The sequence below is a fragment of the Bombus flavifrons genome, chromosome 6 (genome assembly GCF_040668555.2).
Source record: "Bombus flavifrons isolate JBK064 chromosome 6, iyBomFlav1_principal, whole genome shotgun sequence".
NCBI classification, from domain to species: Eukaryota; Metazoa; Arthropoda; class Insecta; order Hymenoptera; family Apidae; genus Bombus; species Bombus flavifrons.
Genome location: NC_138447.1, coordinates 7,034,911 through 7,058,682, shown reverse-complemented (window position 1 = coordinate 7,058,682; position 23,772 = coordinate 7,034,911). Strand labels below are relative to the sequence as shown.

Genomic DNA, 23,772 nt, shown 5'->3' with positions numbered 1-23,772 from the left:
AACCGTAATTAGCGCCAACTTAACCGATCGATCTACGCTTCGAACCGAACGTTGTACCGCTGCCGTTCGCCACCTTTCGTGCGCTCTACGTCAAACGAGTGAATTTCTCTACGAGAAATTTTATTTTTTTCCTCGCGCGGATACGCCGGGCTTCGCAAACTTGTTCCAATTCCATTTCCACACGGTGCAGCGCGAAGAGAGCAAAAGGTGTGGACCTAGTGAACCGGAAACCAGCACGCCGTTTAAATTAAGAGAGTTTTGCAAATGAAATAAAATTGCGAGAACGTGGAATTTCCTATAAACGCGTTAGACACGTGCGGCACCCCATACGAACGCGATAGTCGAAAACCTTTTAGAAACACGTTTCTGCGACTTCGTATAAGAATTTTACACGGAAATAGGAAACGTTCGATGCTTCTCTTTTTAAGGATGCGACGAGTTTGTTCAAAGATTCGCAACCATTAATTTTAACACTTTACCGACCGTTAGCGGTTCAACAGCATACGCACGTCTGACCGGTAGCTCAAGCGCAGATTCTCCCAGGCGCCGGCTCTGTTTCGATTTAGACTTTCCAATACCATTCTTTTCGTTCATCGCGAACGGTAAGTTTTTCAAATTGGTATAAAACTGTGGGACCTTACAAAGCAACTCAATTGATGCAACTGAGCAAGGTACCTTAATATTAAATAACAAATTACTGCTCAAATAATGAGAAAGATTGTTGTCGACAAAAAGCCGAATAATAAATTATCGGTCGGTAAGCGTCGGTGACAAAAAACCGATTAATCGGCCATCAGTCGGTAAAGTGTTAAAGAACAAAGAGACGTTCGGAAGATCGTCAAACTTGGAACACTCGGCAGACAGCCCGTGTATCGCGCGTATAACAGCTGAATGATTAATAATCTCTGCTATTAGAATCCGCGCAGGTCTGTAAATTTCATTAAAACAGTGGCGAGCGTGGAAAGCTTTGAGCGAACCTAATTCGATATGGCGAGGAATAAATTGGACAAAGGTGCGAGGGAGAGGAAATCGTGGTGCGCGAGCCACACGAATTTCACGCGTCGAAGCTCTGCCGCGAATCGCAACAACGCGTCTCTCCACGTTTCGTTCCAGTCGTGAACGCGAAATCGGATTAATTCGAATCGTCGCGTCTTTTCAGTCGCCTCTTTGCTGCCGCTACGCTTTCTGCTTTCTCCTGCCTGGTGACAAAAAAAGCAAAAGGGCGAGAGAGAAAATAGTCTTTAATAATTAACGAATATCCGACGAAAATCAAGCTTTTGTGGTATCACGATCATGAATTCATCAGAAGAATCGTCGTCTTTCTGTCTTTCTTTTTTTCTTTCAGACGATTCTATAAAACCTACTAAAATTTTCGTACGATTTTATCGAAAGCAAATAAACGGATTCGCTCCTATTTGATCGAGAATCGAAGAGCGCTCGTAGAAAACGCTGTGTTTCGTCCGGTGACTCTTTACGTAGCCCGGAATCTATCCCTAGGTCGAGGCTGCCACTTGCTACGTCAACATAATTAATTGGACCGTAATAATCATAAGGAGCTGTCGTAAAACTAAGCAATTCGACTTGACCTTTAAGACCGTTAAGTGGTATAAAACACTTTCGAGTCAAAATGTTTCTTATGATTATTGCTCCAAAGTCAAGGTTAAAAAGTGGGGAAACGTGGGTTTTCCCATGTTTCCCGGGATCTTCACCCGCAAACGACCGGAGGTGAGGCGACCAACACCCAGCAATTGTTTTCCTCTGCGACAGCATCGTCACCGAACTTTACTGGATCTACGACTACAGATCAGTCAACATCTCTGCACTGGGTTCACTACTTTAACTCAGTCAACATATATCTAGTTAACATATATATACATACACAACGAGCTTAATCATATTGTCTACAATTGTTGTTGGAATGAAGAATACATTATAACATGTTACCTCAGCGTTATAATTAATTCAACTACCTCTATTATCTTAAACGAAATAGAGGTTCGATCAGTTTCGTGGCGCCGATTGTAAAATTGTAACGGGAATTTACGACTCCCGCGTCTTCCCGCGAACGGTCGAAGAAACACGCTGTCAGTGGAAAAATTGAAAGATTTCAACTTTCTTGTTGTTATTTCTGTATTCAGACGTAGGGTCACAATAGCTATTATTTTATTTTTTGGATAAATCTATCACACCGTTCTGAGCCGAAAAACCTTTATTGCACTTTCTTACATGGACTAGGGACAAAACCAGATGGACATCTTAAAACTATCGATTAATTCTATCGATTGTATCTAGAACTATCTTCTAGTTACTATTTATTGTAACTAGCGTATCTGCATATAGATGGCGACCGCGAACCCACGCTGTCATTTTCAACATTTCTATTGGAAAACGTTCTACGTATCGACGAGAGGATACCGCGGTATAGAATTTAAGTGCCATCTCTCTTTTGAAATAGTTATTAATATAATGCTGGAAGACAAAGAAGCGCGAGATGTCAGAACGTCTCCTCTACAGAGAAAAACACAAGTATCGATAAACGTTAGTTAACGGTTCCTTGGCTTTCGTCTGTGCCATCTGTTTAAATGAACGAAACGTTGAGTTTTCTTTACAACCAGAAGGCACGTACAGGATTTATTCGACCGATGGGATAAACATCTTGACAAGTTGACAAGCTCGGTTTCCATCGAAAACGAAGCTTCCAAAGCAATTTCGTCGTTCTTGTTTCCAGCGACAAGATCTTCCTAACTTCGCTTGTACCACGAATTTAGGCTCACGGCGTATAGATAGCGTTGAAGGAACGTGAATGGTGGAAAGAGTTATTCGGTGGGGAGCTACTCGCGACTTTCCGAAGATCGTCGAAGATTGTCGCGAAAGCGACTTCCTAATAATTTTCTCAAGGGAGAAAAGTTTGAATTTGGACTCGGTGGAAGGAACGAAAGATTCGAGGGCCATGGGCTAAGGATACTACCGTTGCGTTGTCGCAGGGAGATTGCGAATTAGCTCGACCGAGAACTCGTCGAAACTACCCTCTCTCGCAATTATTTCCCTTCTTTGCCTTCTCCGAGTCTTTCCGCTTCTTCGGCAACCGAGAAAAGTTTTTCCACGGAAGCGAGCGGAAGCCACATTTTCCTCGCATTCGGAAGACGAACGTCTGCTCGAATGCGACGCGACACGGCGCGTTCGATCAACCTTCGACAATTATGTGGCGGGCTGAAAATCATAGCGGCGTGAATGAACGTCGGTCAGAATTTAGATTCAGTCGGATAGCTGTCGATCCTTGCAAACAGACCGCAGATATTTATGCAAATTCACAGTTTTATCGAGTGCTACGATATCGATATTTTATACATTTTTATAGTGCGTTGTTGCGGCTTGAAATTTCCCATAAATTTCCAACGGAGTCGATATATTCCAACTATATTTCATACAGGAAAATATATTTCAAATATATCTCGTAATTAATACACAAATACATTTCGAAACCATCGAAACCGCAAGATGTAGCATATTCTACGTAATAATCGAATTTTCTTCGACAGTTTCGATTCCGCTTAGAAAATACTCGTCGGCACGGCATACGCGGCTAGTCCGGAGCAAAGAATCGCGCGGTACAAATTCCAGAATGTTCGAGTAGAGTCCAAAGGCAAACGACACCCGTTTAACTCGTTCCACGACAGTAACCGTTAATCCCTCGGTTTTCACGCTCGAGAGAGGATTTCGATCGAGCGAACGCGGAAGGTAATCGTCGACACGTAAACGACGACGTCGAGCAGGAATTCGAGCGTTGCCAGCCGAAATGATCGGCCATGTGAGAATTTCACTGCCAAGCTAGGGTTTCCGCCGTGTAGTTCGGTCTCGTCGATCGGTGTCGACAGTGTCGTTCCTTCCGATCTGTGGATTTCCCAGTGTCGTTTCGCGATATTTACAAGCCGGCAATAACGAAGTCGCGACCAATCGGTTAGAAGGTAAAAAAGCGATACGATCGTACCGACGATCGAAAAGAATACACTCGATAGTTGCAGATCTGTGACGTGTTACAAACGAATATCGTAGGTAACTGAAAATTCGTTGCCGTGTCAAAGACAAAAAAAAGAAAAATATATATATATATCGGTTTATCTACCGATTTTCGAAAGATCCCGTGAATTCAAAGCTCGCGTCACGATCTGGTCTTCGTAATCATGGTCGTAGTTAAAGCATTACCAGCCGGACGAACGAGGTCCTTCTCCTCCCTAAATCCCATCAACGTCGCCGAGAGCAAATCCTTGTATAATGGAGCGATCTGGCCGACCCATCGATCCTCAGACTTTGCCACCGTCTCTTCCTACATCTCTATTTTATCTTCCCCAGACAACCTATCTCTCTCTCTCTCTCTCTCTCTCTCTCTCTCTCTCTCTCTTTCTCTCTCTGTCGTTCATATTTTCGGCGAATTTCACGCAGAATGCCTATGCTGACCTGGCTTGACCTGCCTCGATTCAACGTATCCGCACGATGCGTCCGTACACGGCCATTTTCAATTTTCTTCGCACACAGTCTGACCGCTATTCGAGCTTTTCCTCCCGTGAATCATTTTCATGTAACGCACTAATAAGCCGTTAACGCGCAAATTTCCTATATCAGCCTATATTAATCCTGTGTAAGATAGTATGAAGGAAAAATTTTCAAAGCCGAAAGTTTCACTAGATTTGCAGCGGATTCTGTAAATTAATTCGAATTCGATTCCTCGCATGGAGCGCTGATAGAAGCGCGCGACGATGTCCGCAAAGGTCCTGTCTAATAGCTCTGTAATTACCGGTCCTACCGATTGCGAATACCTGGCGGTTCATTACGTTGCGGTGATGCGGTAGGCTACCGGCCCTTGGTCGATATCGGGATAACGCGCCTGATATAACATACATCGTTCCATCATGGGGCTGAATATCGGCTGGAAATTCTGCAGTGAAAATTTTCAGTCCACTGGATCAGTGGACATGGAAACGGAAGAGTAACGCTTGGTAGAAACGCAAAGAACAAAGTCGAAAAATTGACCGTTATTTTGCCAAACTTACGTCATACGTATGTATATACCAATCGCAAAAACCATAGAAAATACAAAACGTCGTAACTTCCGCGACTCTCGACACATCAAACGCGCTCGTTTCTCGAATAAAACTACTTCTAACGATTGTACGTACAGCGTTGCAACTGGTTTCGTCAACTGGAAATCCAACGCTTCGATCTCCCGTAGCTCCCTCTATTATAGCTACGACTACATCGATCGATCGATAACTTTACTTGACGTTTCGTTTTACAACCTCGCTAGAAAGAGACAGTAAACGCCGTGAAATAGATGGACGCGCAGCGATACGTATTGCAACGTGGTATCTAATTCGATATACGGTGCTATTCGCAATAGGCAGTTTAATCACCGAATGACGTTTACCTCATCGCTTTTGCCGCTGCCTATTTATTCGACCGGATATCCAATGAAACGTCGATCGAGTTTCTACTTTGATTCCGTCTAGCGTTTTACGATCGCGTTCAATCGATCGCGAAACATCTCTTTCGATATATTCGGCGTATCGCGTATCAATCGCGAATCACTTTTCGTATTCATCGATGGATTTGCACGACTTTGAAACAGTTATTCACCAGAGTGAAGTTACCAGCGTCGTCGTCGCATCATCGACGTTACGCGAGAAACACGATGCGTTTATTTCTCAATTATCTTCTCCAATCTCGAACCGTGGTCCGTGTGTAGTCGTAAATGCCACGATCTCGTTTTAAGAATTGTTCTTCTTCTTTGAAAATTTCAAGCTTCCTTCGTAAGATCGATTCGTTAAAGGAAGTAGAGTAAAAGCGAACGAATCAGAGAAAAGTAAGATCGACAGGATCGATCGTAGCTGCGAATCCCAAGAAAATCAAAAACGCAAGACGTAGAACGAATTGGATAGGAACTCGGAGCGTGGAATTTCTGCTTCGCTGAAAGAAGAGTGCGAGGATGATCTCGCGTCGAGAAAAAGAGGAGCAACCTAAAGAGAGAGAGAGAGAGTGGCAGCAATGAAACAAGTTTCCGTGTTTCTAAAGGTTCTTGCTAGTGATACCGACCACGAGGAGAACTCTGAGCACGGTTGACCGAGCTCGGACGGTCCCCTCGGCAAATACTGGCTTCGACACACAATATTATCGCGCTCTAGGGATCTAAACCATCGTGAAACCCGCGAACGTTTCAAGGTGTACGCGCGAAACCACCATTCCACCAAGCTACAGACTGACTCTTTCAGCGAGCGCGGCGTGCCACGACCGATTCCACGCTTCCGCCGTTATCTCCTCGCACTTTCGAAACCGCTTCCACGATCCAAACCTTCCCGTTCAAATGCAAATGCAGATGCAGATGTAGATGCAAATGCAGATGCAAATGAGAGAGCGAAAGAGAGAGAGAACTCGCCTAGTAGACCGCTGGTGCTGTCGCGTCGCTGTATCGGAATGAAAACACTCGCGGGCAAAGCTCTCATCGTTGCTTTGTTATTTATTTATCTATTTATTTATCACAAAGCCGCGTCAACTTTGCGGCTATTAGCAACGATCACGTTAACTGCGTACATGTATACACGATATACAGCGTGTTTCGTAAATGCATGTACATCCACTGTAGGATTAATCTACAGATTAAAAATACACGCGGCACTTTTTTTTACACGGTCGATGAGTAGCGTTTAAAAAAAAAGCCAGGCAAAAAAAGAACTGCGAGAAAATCGATTCGCAGCAAAGTATAAAACTTGCGCTAAACTGAAGCGAACGATGGGAAAAAGTAATTTAAAATATAGAAGCGCATTCGATAATGACATTTCGTTCGACAGACATGCGGAAAACAAAAAAAAAAAAAAAAAAAAAAAAGAAAAAAGGAAGCAAAAACGCAATACGTAAAGGAAGATCGAAAAAGTATTTCTTTTCCAAAATGGGTTTTCATCGCCCGAAATGTCCTTCGTTCGATCGTCTTTCTTCCTAAGAAAAAGTTCGCAAAGAGAGAAAAATTTGCGTAAAATTTGTACAAACAAACTCAAGTCCCTTTGAACTCGCGTAAGACACTTGAAATATGTCGTTCGCGTTGAAACGATAAAACGTATTAAAAATCCGCGTGCGAGAAGAGTCGCAGAGCTAAGTAAAAAATACATCAAGAAAGGATCCATCTGCGAATCGAAGTTACGTTTCCGACCGATGCAATTTTTTATTCCGCCGATTAAAACTCATATACGTAGTCCGAAAGTCGATTGATTTTACAACCTCGCCATCGTATAATACTTTTCGCAAGAGCCTCGCGGATCGATCGCTCTGCACTCACGAGGCGACGACGTATCGACGTGCCGTCTTTGTATCGAGAATTCGATTAAAGGACCGTTCCACGAAGCGAAACCCTCGGATATATCTGACAATTCGATCGGTAGCCATCGGGGGATAAACTAATTTCCTCGCGTTCCACCTTCCCTTTCCATAGTTCCGATCGGATTTCAGGAATAAAAGCTCGCTACCCGAGGCAAAGCGTCGATCCAAAGATCGACGCAACTATCGATCGCGACCTCCCTTGCGTCTTCTTCGTGGCGAAGGGCAAACGTCGCCGAATAATTCTCGAGCAATTAACGCAGCGGTCCGCGACATTGGCGCAATTAACGAACACGCTCTGAGAAACATTATCCGTCTCCCTAAGCATCTTTCGCCTGCGTCGATTTATCGTTTCCCCTCCATCTTCATCGAGGGTGCGAATTAACGAGGTATTTTTTCCAGCTTATCGGCCATCAACAGCACTCAGACGCTTTTTCTCCTTCTCTTTTGTGCGCGAACGCCGCGGCGCGCCGCGGTGTATACACCGTGGCGTCGGTATCAACGCGACGTCGCATCGATTCGAGAAAAGTAAAAAGCATCGCGCGATATCGAAGGCTGCAGTGGCCGAACAAGCGAGTGTGTGCTGTTCGTCGATCGGAATATGTCATTCGGCAGAGTATAGGTGTAAGAGGAGTGTCATCGTAGCTCGTTTACCGTCACCTGATGCCTAGTGGTCTTATTTGTACGCGGATCGGTTAACACGTCGATCGCCCGCGATGATCGTACCAAAGGACGTTTTACAATTCATTTAGAACGATCGAAAGAAGATCGAGTTCCTGGACTAATCAATTTTCAACGATGCGAGCAATTTGGATCAATATCGCCGGAAGGATGTACGTGAATCTCTTGTGATATTTTGCGAAGATTAAACGTTATGGCGAAGTATACTTCGATGTATCGCGGCTCCCACAGCAAGATGTACGCGTAAGTGATAGTCAACGTGTTAATCCGACGAATAAGTTACTCTTCCTCTAAGAAAAAAAAAAGGAAAAACAGAGTTTATTTTAGAGTAACGTTCAACCGGGCTGTTTCCATTTTCGATAAACTGGAACGAGTTTCAGGAAGTTTCAGGATTACGAAATTCGAAAAATGGAGGGAAAGGAATTGCGACATGGGATACGACATGGACGATGCGAGAACCGTCGATTACTCGCGGATATTCCAGATGACAGAAGCGGAAAAAGAAAGACGAAGATACCGAGGCAGGAAGAGAAAAAAGAAAAGCGCCCACGCCCGGACCGCACCCGGATTCGCGTGTATCTTCGAGAGGGAAAAAAGGAAGAAGGGAAAAGGGGGAAAAAGGGAGAAAAAAGCGGTTGGTCGAGGGAAGGAAATATCACGAATAGGGACTGTAAAGCGAGTTCCCGAGACTAGCTCCCGAATCGAGATTGGAATTGAGATTGGATCGCGACAACGTACAATTGGATGAGATGTGAACGCGGTATCAATGACGACATTGACCCTAGCCGCATGATGCGGTTGCTTCGAAAAACCTGGGAAATTTATTCGATCGATCGTTGGGTGGGCTCGGGAAGAAACTAGGCGAACTTCTGCTTCTTTCTTACTTTTCGTCGCGCTTACGCCTTTTAGAGATGATCGGACACATTGAAAAATCATTATCTCGATCGATTTAAATATTCGCGCGATTATTATTACATCGTGGATGTTCTTGTAAATTCGTTGTTTTACGAACGTAACTGAAAAGATCGAAACTAAATCGAGATTTGTTTTACTTGGTAAATATTGCAAGAATTACTCTACTTTGAATATTTTTTTTTTACGACTATTCCTGGTAAATTACGTACATCCTTAACGTTCTTTTATAAATGCGTAAGCATCCGCGATCTAATTATTAACTATATCTTTTCATCATGCGATCCCACACGCGCTGCGAACGATCTTATAATCCGGTTTCTCGGAATTTCGTAATAAATTCGCAGCAAGTTCCTATAAATATTCAAATCGCCCGCGTGAATCACCGTATCTTCCGCTTTACGTAATTCAATTCGATGCTAATGAACATTTTAATTCTGCCCGTATCGCGCTTCTCTGTATAATTAACTAGCTGTAAAATCTATCGTATCCTGCGATCATGTTTCGATCAGAGGCGAGCTCTTCCACAAAACCATATCGTACACGAACTTCCGACGGCGTCGTACAACAAAAATTCATGCAAACTGCTACAAGCAAAGTAATCAGAGCGATGTAGCCCGCGTACTTCGACAATAAGAAATATCGTCAAGGGAGACAGTCGCGTCGTTCGTTCGACGTAAATTCCGAAAGTTAGTTGTTCGCTGCTCGAACGAAACTTGTTCCAAAGAATCTTTCGCGGCTAAAAACCAGCATTCCGTTGCTTTCAAACTTGGCTCCTGTTTTCCTTCTCTTCTTGCAACTCGGTAAAATTTGCAAATTGCAGATTCATTGCCGGTAATCGTATAACGTAACACGGTGACAAGGCGCGGCACAACGCGCGTCGTGAAAATGCTCGTCGCGCCGCGGCGAGACAAAACGCGCTATGGCGAACGCATACAACGGCAGAGCACTTAGGCGTACGTGCATCGGGATCGGTTGACCTCCTCCCCGACACTGTCTGCGAAAGCTTTTACGACCAAGTACCGAGTGCTAAGCTTCCATCGTACCTGCAAACCTCGACAAAAGTAACTCGTCCCATTCCGTACCGTACCGTCCCGTTTTGCTGCGATTCGTTTCGTCTCGTTCGCCCCGCGAGCAAACTTCGATTCGATCCCGATTCGCCCTTTCTCTCATTTTCCGACTCGTTTGCGACTCACGATCGCGCGTTGGAAAGCGTCAACGACTCGCAGCGCCCAACGTTCGCCCCCCCCCCCTCCAACGAAATGCGATACTTTGAAAGGCAGCGATTCTGCTCGCCGATATCGACGAACGATAAATTGGGTTGGTAACTAAGTGATTGCGGATTTTGTCATTAGGTGGTATTGACAAAATCCGCAATCACTTAGTTGCCAAACCAATAGTTCAGATCGGCCATTTTCAACCGCGAAAACTTTTTCACCTGAGCAATTAGTCGGCGGAGCTAACCTCCTTTCTCATGGATCGTCGAACAAAGACAACGACAACTGTTCAGTGCGAATGTCCTGTCTTGGACCAAGTATAATATACTTTTGGTGCGTCGTAGAATTTTAGTAATCTGTAGCGGCATATGTGTCTTGGGAAGTTTCGATACGAAGATGCCTTACATAGTTGTCATAGAGGATTAACACTGTACGACGCATATAATGTAATAAATAAACTCTGCACAAAGCAGAATACAACCGGCGACAAGTTCAAACCTTCCGGTACCTCTCCTCGACTAGTATAAATAGACGACCATGTTTTTCAGAAGTCAGTCAGTCGAGCGAATAAGTATAACGAATCAGTCTAGCGAATCAGCATAACAATTAGTATCAGTACCGCAGTATCGCGCAATCTTATAACGAATATCATCGAACGAGCAAAGGTTGCGATTAACTTTGTGTTGTTATTTCTGTATTCAGAGGTAGGATCATATTAGCTATTATTTTATTCTTTGGATAAATCTATCACACCGTTCTGAGTCGAAAAACCTTTATTGCACTTTCTTACATGGGCTAGGGATAAAAACAAAAGAACATCTTAAACCTATCGATTAAATCTATCGATTGTATCTAGAACTATATTCTAGTTACTATTTATTGTAACTAGCGCATCTGCATATAGATGGCGAGCGCGAACTTGCGTCATTTTCAACACTTTGTATTCTACATTTTAAAATATCTGTAAATATATTTAATTAAATTAACTCGTCTAGTTATTAATTTAACCAACAACACGTCTCACCGTCCACCACAAATCGGTTTATGTAATCCTTCAGAATTGACATGGATTTGAGCGACCACGTTTTGGATTATATTAGGTTGTCCGAAAAGTTTCTTTCGTTTCATAAGATGATAACAGATGAACAACAATTTCTGTTTTATATTATTTTATTGAATTAGGTATAATCCATTTCGTTATATTTCTATTATTATGTTCGTGCATAATTCAATGAACTAATATAAAACAAAAAACATTGTGCGTCTATTATTCCCTTATAAAACGAAAGAAACTTTTCGGACAACCTAATACGTCGTATTCTGTTTCAACCCTTTCACGATTGAACCCGTACACTCCCCTAACAGTATCGCAACATCTACTGATTTCGCAGGAAACGTGACGGTTAATTTAGATTATCGAGAAAGCGATACTACGTAGCTGTATTACATTGAATGGATTAAGTAGAAATCCTTAACACTAGAACTACCGATAGCTAACACGAAGCTATTTCTACCAAAACCAGAGAAAATGACTGGTGTTTAAAAAATACGTACTAATAGAATATTTTCATATTTATTGATTTATTACTTTTTTACAGAAGCAGTTCCATGTTATGTAGTATATTTTTGGTATTATTACTCCATCTGGGGTCATCATCCCTAAACGAGGGTTGAGACGTTTATAATTGTAGAACTAGTCATTTTGACTGCTATTGGTATACGTAGCCTTGATACAAAATTATTTTCAGTTTGAATACATAAAAAACAAAATAAAATTCATTATATTATTCTTTTAGTTATCGTTGCGAAAGTCGTTACATCATTGCGGAAGAAAAATATAACATGAAGTAGGAATTGTAAAATAAAATTGTAAAACCAGTCAATTTGACAGGTGTGGTAATTCTATTGTTAATAAACAGGATTCTTTAGAGCGCGGAACATACTTGAAGACTTCCTAAAGGTTACGATTCACGGATTGAAAATCCGGAATATAACTGAACAAGCCGGGATACTGGACTAGATATTTCTTCGTACGTAGAGCTCTGACCGAGGGTTCGTTTCGGGTCACTAAATCGCCATATTTCTCTGTTACAATCCCATTGTTCCGATACAAGCAACGTGATTACTTTGACTCGTTCCATAACTTCGTTATACCTTGGCCCGGGTCCATCGTTTCCAACGAATCCACTTATCATTCCAGTTTTTCTGTAACTACCTTTGTCCTACCCGTATTAGCTTTCTTTCCCTTTTCTTCCCTTTCTGTGTTCTTTCAAACCTCGAAGAGTAAACTAAAGACAGAAAATTGTCTGAAACACGACCAAACATCGCCAGTGTTGACTATCGAACATCGCCAAACGGAAGATTTTTATTTGAACGGCAAACGTTTTCAATTGAATTTGCGCGAGTTACTACGAGAAGTAAAGTAAAGACAAATTAGAAAATAAGGGAAAAAAGCAAGGACAATGGAAAAGGAGCAGAAATAGAGAGAGAGAAAGAGAGAGAGTGAAAGAAACGTTAGACAGATTCGGAGTAGAAGATGAAGTACGAGCTTGAAAACATGGAGCATAAACGAGTCAGTATGTAGGATAATGAGGTACTACTTCTCGGCCGAGTCAAAGTCTTGAAGCAGTAGTTATAAATGAAAGCAACCTCGACTACCGGTTACGCTTTCATGAAAACGCGTTTATCGTACCTCGTAGCTTTCGCTGGACTACGCGCTTTTTTCAAACAGGTCCAGTAGATCTAATTGCTCGAGGAAAAAGATACAAGCGCGACGATTAAGTATCAGTGATCCGCGAATAAAAAAGAAAGGTTGGAAGGGGCAGAAGGAGAAAGGTAGAAAAAGGGAGAAAAGTTGGTTTCCAGTAACGTAGTCGCTAGCGACGACGTCTGGATGCGCGTTGCAAACTTTTGAGTACGTTGATCGACGTTACATGGATAGATACGCCCCGTAAGCAAATTAACAACACGAGAATCAGCGTTCTGGTTGGCCACATCGAAACGTTGTTATACAGGGTGGTTGGTAACAACTGGTGGTACAAGCGGAAAGGGGGTGATTCTACGCGAAAAAAGAAGTCGGAAATATAGAATAAACTTTTTTTTTTAATTTTTTTTTAATTTTTCCATCGAGACAACGATCTACAGCGAGATCCGTTATAACGTACCGCACGCGTACCGAGCGAAGATTCAAAGTCGATTTTCTCGAAAACAAAGCCTCAAACGAAAAATTGTTATTCTATATTTTCGACTTCTTTTTTCGCGTAGATTCACCCCCTTTCCGCTTGTACCACCAGTTACCAACCACCCTGTATACAATCTGTTCGACTGGCATGAAAAAAGTTCAGTTGCATTGTGTAACGGCATATACGTCTTAGGATGTTGCGATACGAAGATCCCTTGCATAATTGTTTTGCCACAGAGGATTAACACTGTACGACGCACATAATGTAATAAACAAACTCTGGACAAAGCAATTTCGCTGCTACGTGCAACCTACAACCAGCGACAAGTCCAAACCTTCCGGTACCCCCCTCGACCAGTATAAATAGACGACCATGTTCTCGAGACACAGTCAGTAGTAGTACGAATGAATATCAGTATCGAGTCAGTAAGTCAGTCAGTCGAGCGAACTAGTATAACGAATCAATCTTATAACGAGTATTATCAAGCGAACGACGCTTGCGATTAACTTTGTATTCTACACTTTAAAATATCTGCAAATATAGTTAATTAAATTAACTCGTCTCATTATGGATTTAACCAACAACACGCATACCGTCCACCACAATCGTTTTCGTTGTATGCGCGTCTATAGCCAAGCGGAAAACGCTTCGGTACCAGAACGAAGATTCAAGATTTCGAATACCTTGGCGAGCTACTGCGCTTGTTTACGACAGTCTGAAAATAACTGGACAAACGGAAAATTTGAGAAATGGAATAGGTAAAAATGGAAAGGAAGGATCGTACTGATGGCGCCATAGATTTCTACCCTCCATTTACCTCTTGCATTCGCATTTCTTCGCGAGCTAGGTTGGAAAAGGATGGTCAATGGGTGGGTTTCTCGACCAAAAGCAACGAGACTGCTAGTGGCTGAAAGGGACGCGAGTCGCTTAACCCCCTAAACGCGCGGAATAATTTACGATCGGTTTCATCCGCGTTCACGACCACGATCTTCTTCGTCGGTTTCTTTCAACTTCGTCTTCGCTCCCTCAAGCCTCGCCCTTTCTTCCTTCAATGCAAACTACCACCGGTCGAAATCACGTTCTCGTATCCGTGCACCAATTTTATTCTCCTTGGAATTCGGATTTCTTATCCGACGTACAATATCAAAGTTCATCGAGTTAGGATCGTTGAAACGTTTCCGTACCTTTCACGTTTCTAGTCAAATTGACGGAGCAAATTCCAATAGTATGCTCCATCCATCGATTAGATTTATAAACCCGTACATGTTAACAATTTCTCTTCTCAAAATTGGATTCTGTATGGTTTACGTCCTTGCTAACATGCGCTCGTTATTTCCATATGTTTCCGAACGTTCTGAATTTTTGTTTTCGAAGTAACCGAACGTAACGTGGTATAATGCGTAATGAGGTGAATATTAAACGTGTTGGTTTGTTTATCAAAGAGACGAGTGATAAAATTGTAATAGTCAGTGTATATTAAAATCACTGTAGATACAAGTACAGTGTTTTTTCGATCAGTCGCGGAGAGATGCGATCGCTAGGAAGCGCGTTGACGAAAGTCGTAAATTCCCGTTACGATTTGACAATCGACGTCACGAACGATCCCCAATTTCGATTAGGATAATAGAAGTGGTTTAATTAGTATAACACTTGATTAACAGTTCAAAGATATTATATATTTCCAACGACTTTGTAGAAAAGATAGTTACGCTGTTGCGAAAGGTATAAGTTAAGTAGGTGAATGATTGATCTAAGGGTGAAAACTCGGTAAAGAGATGTTGACTGTTCTAAAGATGATGAACCAGTGGAGTCTGGTGACGATGCTGTTGCAAAGGAAAACTCTTACTCGGTGATGATCGGCCCACCACTGGTCGCTTGCGGGTGGAATCCCGGAAAACATGGGAAACCCTACGTTTCCCCAATTTTTACCTGATGGGGCAATAATAATAAGGAACCCCTTGACTCGAAGATGTTTCATGCCACGTAACGGCCTTAACGGTAAATCAAAATGCCTCGTTTCATGACAGTTCCTTAGGATTATTGTGATCCGCTTAATTCTATGTGTACAGCTGGTGGCCGCCTCGAACGTAACATACAGAGATAGTGTATACCGGTCGTAATCGTCGCTATTCGATCGTATGACTCGCTATACTGACTCGTTCTAATCTTTGTTCTAAAGAGCACGTTCGTCTATTTGTATCGACCGATGTTATTATAAAAAGACCAAATGTAACTCCCGTTGACGATTACAAATAACGACGATAATATTTTGTCTGGAGTTCCTTTACCTTTGAACCTAGCAAACCGAAACAACGTTGGTATTCCAAGGCACAATGATATGAGTCTCTCTGCTGATTCAAATCTTCCGTTGACTCATGTACCGCTACAATGATAATAAAAAAGATTTTCAATGACACTCTAATCAGCCTAGTTGCCCGATTATGAGAATACGGGCGTGCTCCGTGATACAGGCTAACACTAAATTCGATAAATTAAATAGTTGCTATACATCAAAGATGATGAAACTGTGTCACTCGTATGTACATTAATTCTTATTCGCTCGTACGATTAATTTTTATTCGCTTACACGAAGCTTAGCCTTGATAAATAAAGTTTTATCGTACGTTAATCGATTTAGTATCTGACATAGATCGGTCACGCTAAATCCCAAATTTTTATAACATACAGGAAAGAAGATAGAAGAGAAAATACGATCAACTACTTAACTATATCCTGTAGAAAAGAAACGAAAGAAGTCGATGTCGATCCTTTCTAAGCAGTTAAATTTGCAAATAGAAAGAACGCTAGGTACACCGAACGCGATTCGCAATTTCATAAAGTCAGAAAAACCTCTTGCAATCGGTTTGCGATCGACTCGACCGTTATCCGGTACAATGCTCGAGCGCAACAATAGCTGAGCTAATATTTGCCATGCGATTTTCAAGGAAGTCGTTAGATTCGTTGTACGAAGATCTTATCGCGGAGGAGACCTGCTGCTTCGTACTTACATGTGTACTTTCTGCCGATAGAAGCACGCGTGGCCGATTCTACTACCGATCGTGTACCATCGATGGTACACAAACCGGGGAACGTCACGTTTCAACCCTCGGTACACGCACTATCCTACTAACATCGGATGTAGCAAGATGCGTAATACGATCAAAGATACTTACTCCCCCTAACGGAATCTTCACCAAGAGTGGAAAACTTTCTTTGTCCTTGGACCCTTAACCCTTTCGCCTCGGCAGTCCAGTCCGCCGAAGTACAGTCACTGAACGAAAACGCGCGCCAGAAATACACACAGTGTGCGTGGTTGCTGTATATACGTTTTTCTAAGTCTTCAATAACAATAATTCTTGTGAAATCTCTTGTGATTTTTTTAGCATGAAACAGTATACGATCGTTTGGATGTTTGAAATATATTACGCGAAACGTTTTGATGTTTCAACAATGAGTAACTTTAAGAAGTGATTGATCCAATAGGTCAATAAAATCAACAGAAAATATTCTGCCGATAACGAAAAAATATATTGTTGACTACAGATAGCACTTGTATACAGGGTGGTTGGTAACTGGTGGTACAAGCGGAAAGGGGGTGATTCTACGCGAAAAAAGAAGTCGAAAATATAGAATAAAAATTTTTCGTTTGAGACTTTGTTTTCGAGAAAGTCGACTTTGAATTTTCGCTCGGTACGCGTGCACTTTATCACGTCTCGTTATAACGGATCTCATTGTAGATGGTTGTCTCGATGAAAAAATTAAAAAAATGTTTATTCTATATTTTCCACTTCTTTTTTCGCGTAGGATTACCCCCTTTCCGCTTGTACCATCAGTTACCAACCACCCTGTATATGTAGCGGCACATGAGATAGAGGATTATTCAAATCACGTTGTTGTTTTACCTCGGCGTATCAAGATCGTTAGGATACACGTAATGTAAAAATAAATAAACTCCGGACAAAACAGAGTCGCCACTACGTGCAACCGTCGAACAAAGACAAACTTGAATTTTCCGGCTCTCCCCCGACCAGTATAAATAAACGAACGCGATCGCAAGCGAATCAGTTATACGAGCTATCGACGAGTATCTACGAGTTTTTACCGATCAGCGATTTAATCAGCGATTATACACTGTCTTAGCGAATACGTTTGTACGAGCGTCTCAATATTTATATTTATTTATTTAATTTAGATATATTTGACGAGTTACAACAGCAAGTTCTCGTTAGTTTAACTACCGATCCTCTACAAGTCCTCTAGATACACATCATTTGGATGATTTGGATATGAAATGCCGGACTTAGGATTCGTCGCGTGGTCGCCGCCAATATGCGGCGCTCGTACCCACAGGTCATCTCGCGGGTGCCGCCTTTAAAACACGTTGACTGCCATGACACCCGAATTCGGGTGACAGCAAAGTTTCCGGTAGGGCCGCGTCACCCGTATTCGGGTGGCGCTTATTTGACTACTTGCAAAGGATCGTCATAAGTGAGGTGTAGTTGTTGTCCGAAATAATTGTTGCGTTGCTGGGGTACTGCTGTTTTTCTTCTAATTTAGATGCGTGGAAGAAAAATCGGACTACGGGCGCCGGGATTCGAACCCGGGTCCCGAACGTTCGTAACCTAAAGCGCTTTTTTTTTTAATGATGTTTATTTAACCAAGGATACAAGTTTTTGTTACATTTTGGTATTCATAATAAACTGTGAATTTTGGTAATGATGTGCTAGGCAAAAGTACCGATACGCGACGGTACGACGTAGCCATACTATATTATGTGTCGGTGTTTTACAATTTTTTGCGATTTTAAATCTATTCTTTGGATTTAAGCCGCTGGGGAGCGGAGCTTTTCTGTAATTTTGTTCTTGGTTGATTTTTTTGTCCTGAAACTTGGTCGCAAAACAGGACTCATCGGTAGTTTACATTTTGGCGCTGTATGCCTTTGGGGGGGGATAATAGGGAGGGGGCGGGGGGTAACCTAAAGCGCTAACCGCTGCGCTACTGTCTTTTTTTTTTTTATTTTTTAATAACGTTTATTTACAATACATATAAATACATAAAGATACATATAAATACATTTGGGTGTTCACAATAAACTATGAATTTGATAATATGTGTTAGGCAAAAGTACCGATACGCGACAGTACGACATAGCCATACTATATTATGTGCCGGCGCTTTACATTTTTTGTGTTAAAATCTAATCTTTGGATTTAAGCCGCTGGGGAGCGGAGCTTTTATGTAATTTTATTTTTGGTTGATTTTTCTGTCCTGAAAACTTGGTCGCAAAACAGGACGCTTCGGTAGTCTACTTTCTGCGCTACTGTCGTCCGGTAGAAGTTAGTGTCGAGTAGCGGTATTTGTTGTCGAGTGCCGCCACATAGGTATTTGAAAAGATATTCCAGAGGAAATAATAAAACTCTTGAATTATTATAAAACTAATACGAAAATGGTTTATTAAAAAAGTTATTTACTCGCATTACTACAATATCGATGGGAGTACCTAGCAGAGAACGCTTGGTACTGCGGCACGCGTGGCCTGACGGAGATTTCAGTGAAAACGCGCGTGGCAGTCAACGTGATAAGCGACGCTCGAAGCGAAAGGGTTAACGGTGCGTTTCGACTAAGCGAACACATATTGGTCGTCCTTCCCTGCTTTTACGAAAAATTTACAAACGAAAGTTTGGCGATCGTTCGGAAATTTAACTCCGTCGTACGCTTATCGCGGTATCGAGCGCGCATACGTAAGTCCCGTGTCCTGATACTTGCGAACGGAAACGTGCGTGTCTGGTGGAAAATCGCGGGAAATGGAATAACGCGAGGCAGGAACGTCTTGTGGTTTACGCGTCGATGGAAAACCGCGCGGATATTAGAAAGATACTGGGACGAAGAGGGTACAGAACGAAGTAGGGTAGTGGTAGTTTGCTCGGCGGAAGGAAGAGGAACTGGTCTCGGTAAGAAAGGCGCGACGGCGAGAGGATGGAAACGGTGGTGAATGCGTGAAGACAACGCGGGACGAGATGGGGCGCGAAACAAGGAGCGCGAGCGGTCGCGAGGATTATCGTCGACATAAAGGGTGTGCCCTTTTGCGAGCTTCGTGCCAGTCATCCGACGCATTCATCTTTCCCGAAGGTTAAACGCCCGCGCCCCCGCGTTCTTGTCCAGACTGGGGACAGAGAGCGAAGCGAAAGGAAAGAAAGAAACGAAGGGAACGAAGGAAACGAAAAAAAAAATTTCACGGCGAGCGGCAGAAAGGAGCGGAGAGGAGGGTGATTGTGTTGCGTGGCACGGGGTTGGGGTAGAGTCGGGGTGGAAGGATAAAAAGGAAATAGATAGACGGGGGCGGAATCGAGACGACGCGACGCGACGCGATGCGACGGCGGTTCGTAGAAACCGTTCGAGTTCCGGTGCTTCGTCGAGCTGTAAGCTACAACGAGTTTTGTATCGACCTACGTCGACGAGATGGAGTGGTTCGTGGGACACTGAGAGAAAGAGTAGCGGAAGTAAAGCCTCGACTCAATTAGCTACATCCAGCTTAATGAAAGCGGCCACAGCGATCCAATAAAATTCTAATAAAGTCGCGCTTGCTGCCGTGTTACGACGTTAAAAGGAGACAGAGAAATAGAATAGGGTGAGGAAGGGTGCCGGCAGTGCGCGGAGCTACGCGTTCACCCGCCGCATAGAAGCAGAGAAAGAAAGAGGGAGACAGAGTAAGTGGTAGGAAGGAACGTTACGTTATAAAAGAGAAACGAAAAAAAGACACGTACAGAGAGGAAGAGAGAGAGAGAGAGAGAGAGAAAGGGAGGGAAAGAGACTGGCAGAGCATTCGACAAACGGCAACGTCAATAGACGCGGATTCGTATCGCCCGAACAATGTGCATTGCCAGTGGACAAGGGTTGAATGCGGCAACGGCTGTATAAAACCAGAGAATACCCAACCGCGCCTCTCTTCCCTGTAGAAGGGAAAAATTAGGCTTTAATATGCCACGAAACTTTCTTAATTGCATTTCCGGATATCGAAGCTCTGCTCGTTCGTGACCAGACGCGATTGCGAGCGAAAGCAAAGCTCTGACAATACGTAAGGAACGTAGCTTAAACACGATCGATCAAACCACGTGTATTTACGTTTGTACTTTCAACAGTATTTAACTGGCGCCGTATCTACCTGCGACCTATGTTCATCACGTTGCGTTTATGCCAAGGTACGTTCATTTATTCGCGAAAATATTTCAACGCTCACCGTGGACAATTCTTACGAATGTATCGTGCGAAACTTCTGAAATTTCATTAGCGAGATACGAGTATCGAGATCGAATTGGAAAATTTCGGAGCAAATTGCAAAGTTAAGAATGTATATAGCAGTTGTAGAACCTTTATCGACGCAAAATCGCTAGATTCGCACGAACAGCGAAACTTACAAATATCGAGCACATTTACGATTTGTGACAGGAACGTGTCAGAAAAATTATGCAAATGTCCGCGAAGAGAATCAGCGAAGCGAAGTAACAGCGTAAGGAACGCGTCCGCTCGGAAAAGTGAACGAAAGAAAAGCATCGGAATTCGATGAAAACGAACGTAGCAAGAAGATTCCACAACCATCGAATCCAATACCATTGGGAGGAAATACGTAACCGATTTTTCCTCGGTGGAATGAAAGGTCGGAAATGGAGCACCGGTCCAGCTTCCGATTCGACTATCGCGAAGTAATATCGCGGACTCGAATCAGCGTAGAAGCTTTCGGAGATGGTTGTTCGCAGTAACCCAAATACGCGTTTCGAATCCATCCATTCGTTCTCGTCTCATCATCGCCGTAGACCTGTCGGTCATTCTCAGCGACACAGTTGCGTACATATCCACCGGCGCGCAGTTGCAACAGTAATTGAAAACTGCTAGTGTCTTTGCTGCAAAGTTCTCGCTCGAAGGCGGAAGAAAAAAAAAGCCCGAATGGGTCAGCGAGAGAAAAGCAACTACGGAAATGAGAACGAGAGATCGAGCCATCCGTGTTTAAAAGTTAGGGGACGCGGTTCTTCGGCGTAGGCGTCGATGTACACCATGTTTCACAAGTATACGAAGCCCGTACAAAATCGTCAGATTCTGGATTTATTGCTACCAGCGAATGACGAGTTTATCGTCCGCTTCGTTTCGTACCATTTTTACACCGCTGTTCGAGAAACTGCCTGTGTTATTTCCATCGACTTATCGCCATGCGCTCGTGGTATCATTTCGAATTGGTCAGGAAATAAATGAAAGCATTTTGATGATTTTAAAAATCAAATAAATCAAAATGTTTCTCCTTCTGTTGCGTGTTCAAATTTGTTGAAGCTTCTCTCTTCTCGTACTTGTTCCGCAATCTTACGATGAAGGTACATCGTGTGAGAAATAGGCAGGCGCGGGAATTTTGAACGACGGTGTAGTTGCCGGCAGCGACAAGAACGTCTAGAGCAAACTAGAGATAAATAGGAAAAACGAAGGAGAAAAGAACGCGAGAGACGCGTGGATCGAAGCGGAAAAGGAGGGAGCGCGAGGAAACGCGCGAGGAACGTTGAGATACGAGTGCAAAGCGAGTCGAAATCGCAATGAGAGGAAGCAACAAGAAACCGAGGACGAGAGAACGAGGGAAAGGGGTCTGATTCTCCTGACTACGACGGACAATGGATGCAACCATCGTTGCAATATGCTCCACTTTCTCTCTGTACTACCATACTTGCCCTCTCTTCGTCTCTTGGCAAAGCTCGTCATCCGTTATCGATGTCTATATCAAAACGCGTCTTTGTCTCTGTCGCAAGAATCAGCATAAATCACGATATATAATTGTTCCGGCGAGTACATGTTTCGAGTAAATGCCTTGCTATAAATGCGCTACGAGTATAAATTTTTTCAATCCAAGTAACTCGACCGAGATTCTTACTTTTAACCGAGGTGTCTTTCTTCCGTTCGAGGAAAAGAAATCTTTGCACGTTGTCGCGTTACATTGTACAGAGCGTCGCGATTGTCCAACTTTACACAAAAAGAGGTTGCTCCTTCTACAGGGAATAGAACGACCTCGATATTCTTTCAAGCGTTTTCCTTTGTGACAACAACACGCAAGAGAGACCATCGCCTCTGTTTAGACATCGTCGCCATTTTTCTTTCGTCCAGCTTGCGATCTGCGAACGCGACTCGGCTCGAATCGCCAACGATCGTCTCGTATCCTGTTACGCTTGACGTAATCAACCTGCTGCCTTAAAAGAATTACGTTTCTACGGATACCACGTATAATTCTTTCGATCCTCTGTTAGGTTTAGCAAAATACTTTTTAAGAAAACGTTTTTAAGAAACATCGTTCAAGAATTAACCGAATGTATTAGGTTGTCCGAAAAGTATCTTTCTTTTACGGACACGTCTTTTACAACATCGCATCTTTATACAAACGTGAAACCTAATCTGTCGAACGTTGTGATCTTTATTTTGATAGAACAAAATGGATCATACGTAATTCGGTACAATAATATAAAACGGAAAATGTGCGTCCATTATTTCCTTATAAAACGAAAGAAACTTTTGGACCACGTGATATATTCTCCTTTCCCGTGGTAGAACGTGCGAAGATCGAACGATGTGAAAAATGTTTCGTGTACGAAGTCGAGAATCGAGATAAAGCGTAGTGTGACGTCTCGAGACAAAAAAGAAAAGAGAACTGGACACTGGATCGAGATAAAGCATATGAAGACTGTGTACTTATACAGATATACTTTAGCGATAAAATGACAAATGTATCAACGATTTCGCATGGAAATGGAAATAGCGACGAGAGGCAGCGACTCGCGCGTGTATGCAAATGCAAGCTAGTCAAGAGACAGAGAATGTAACGGAATGGGACTGAACGAAGCAGCACTGAGGCGCTTTGTACGCGTAGAATAGCGTGGCCAGTGGGATATACGCTACATTTTGAACTGGTCTCCCGAGACTGTATTTGTATACCTATAATACGCATTCGCAGAGTCAAACGTTCTCTTCTCCAGGCGGTTCCTCTCTATCCCGGTTGTCGCCAGCCTACTCTAAAACCGAACACCCATCGCTTCGCATATACCGTCGCAATTGTCGCTTTAACAGATTCATAGTACTAGGAATACTCGACCATCGCTTTGGCCACCGAACCCTCGTCGACGGTGTCTCATTCGATAGTACAGCCGAATTTTCGTTCGCTCGCTACTTTGCGTTTAACGTCGTTTCGCTTAACAGTATTTAGTACGAAAGATACGCGTGATTTGTGGCTATAGCGACGTAAATGACAAATTTTAAAGGACGAGTACAATCGTAACTCTCACGATCCAGAATATTCTAGCAAATAAATGTGTTTTTTTCGACCGTTTGCGGAGAGACGCGATCGCGAGGAAGCGCGTCAACGGGAGTCGTAAATTTCCGTTACGATTTCACAATCAACG

At 43.0% G+C, this 23,772-nt stretch overlaps 1 protein-coding gene and 1 long non-coding RNA gene across 2 annotated transcripts in view; one reads left to right on the top strand and one right to left on the bottom strand.

Moving 5' to 3' along the window:
- The window catches only part of Slip1 (SLo interacting protein 1), a 59,388-nt gene that overhangs the window by 21,598 nt on the left and 14,018 nt on the right, over positions 1–23,772 (bottom strand). The gene's annotated exons all lie outside the window — the stretch shown is intronic.
- LOC138180879 (uncharacterized) lies at positions 8,219–8,427 on the top strand. The gene is made up of 2 exons (XR_011173393.1): positions 8,219–8,283; positions 8,368–8,427. It is a non-coding gene; the product is annotated as an uncharacterized LOC138180879 (long non-coding RNA).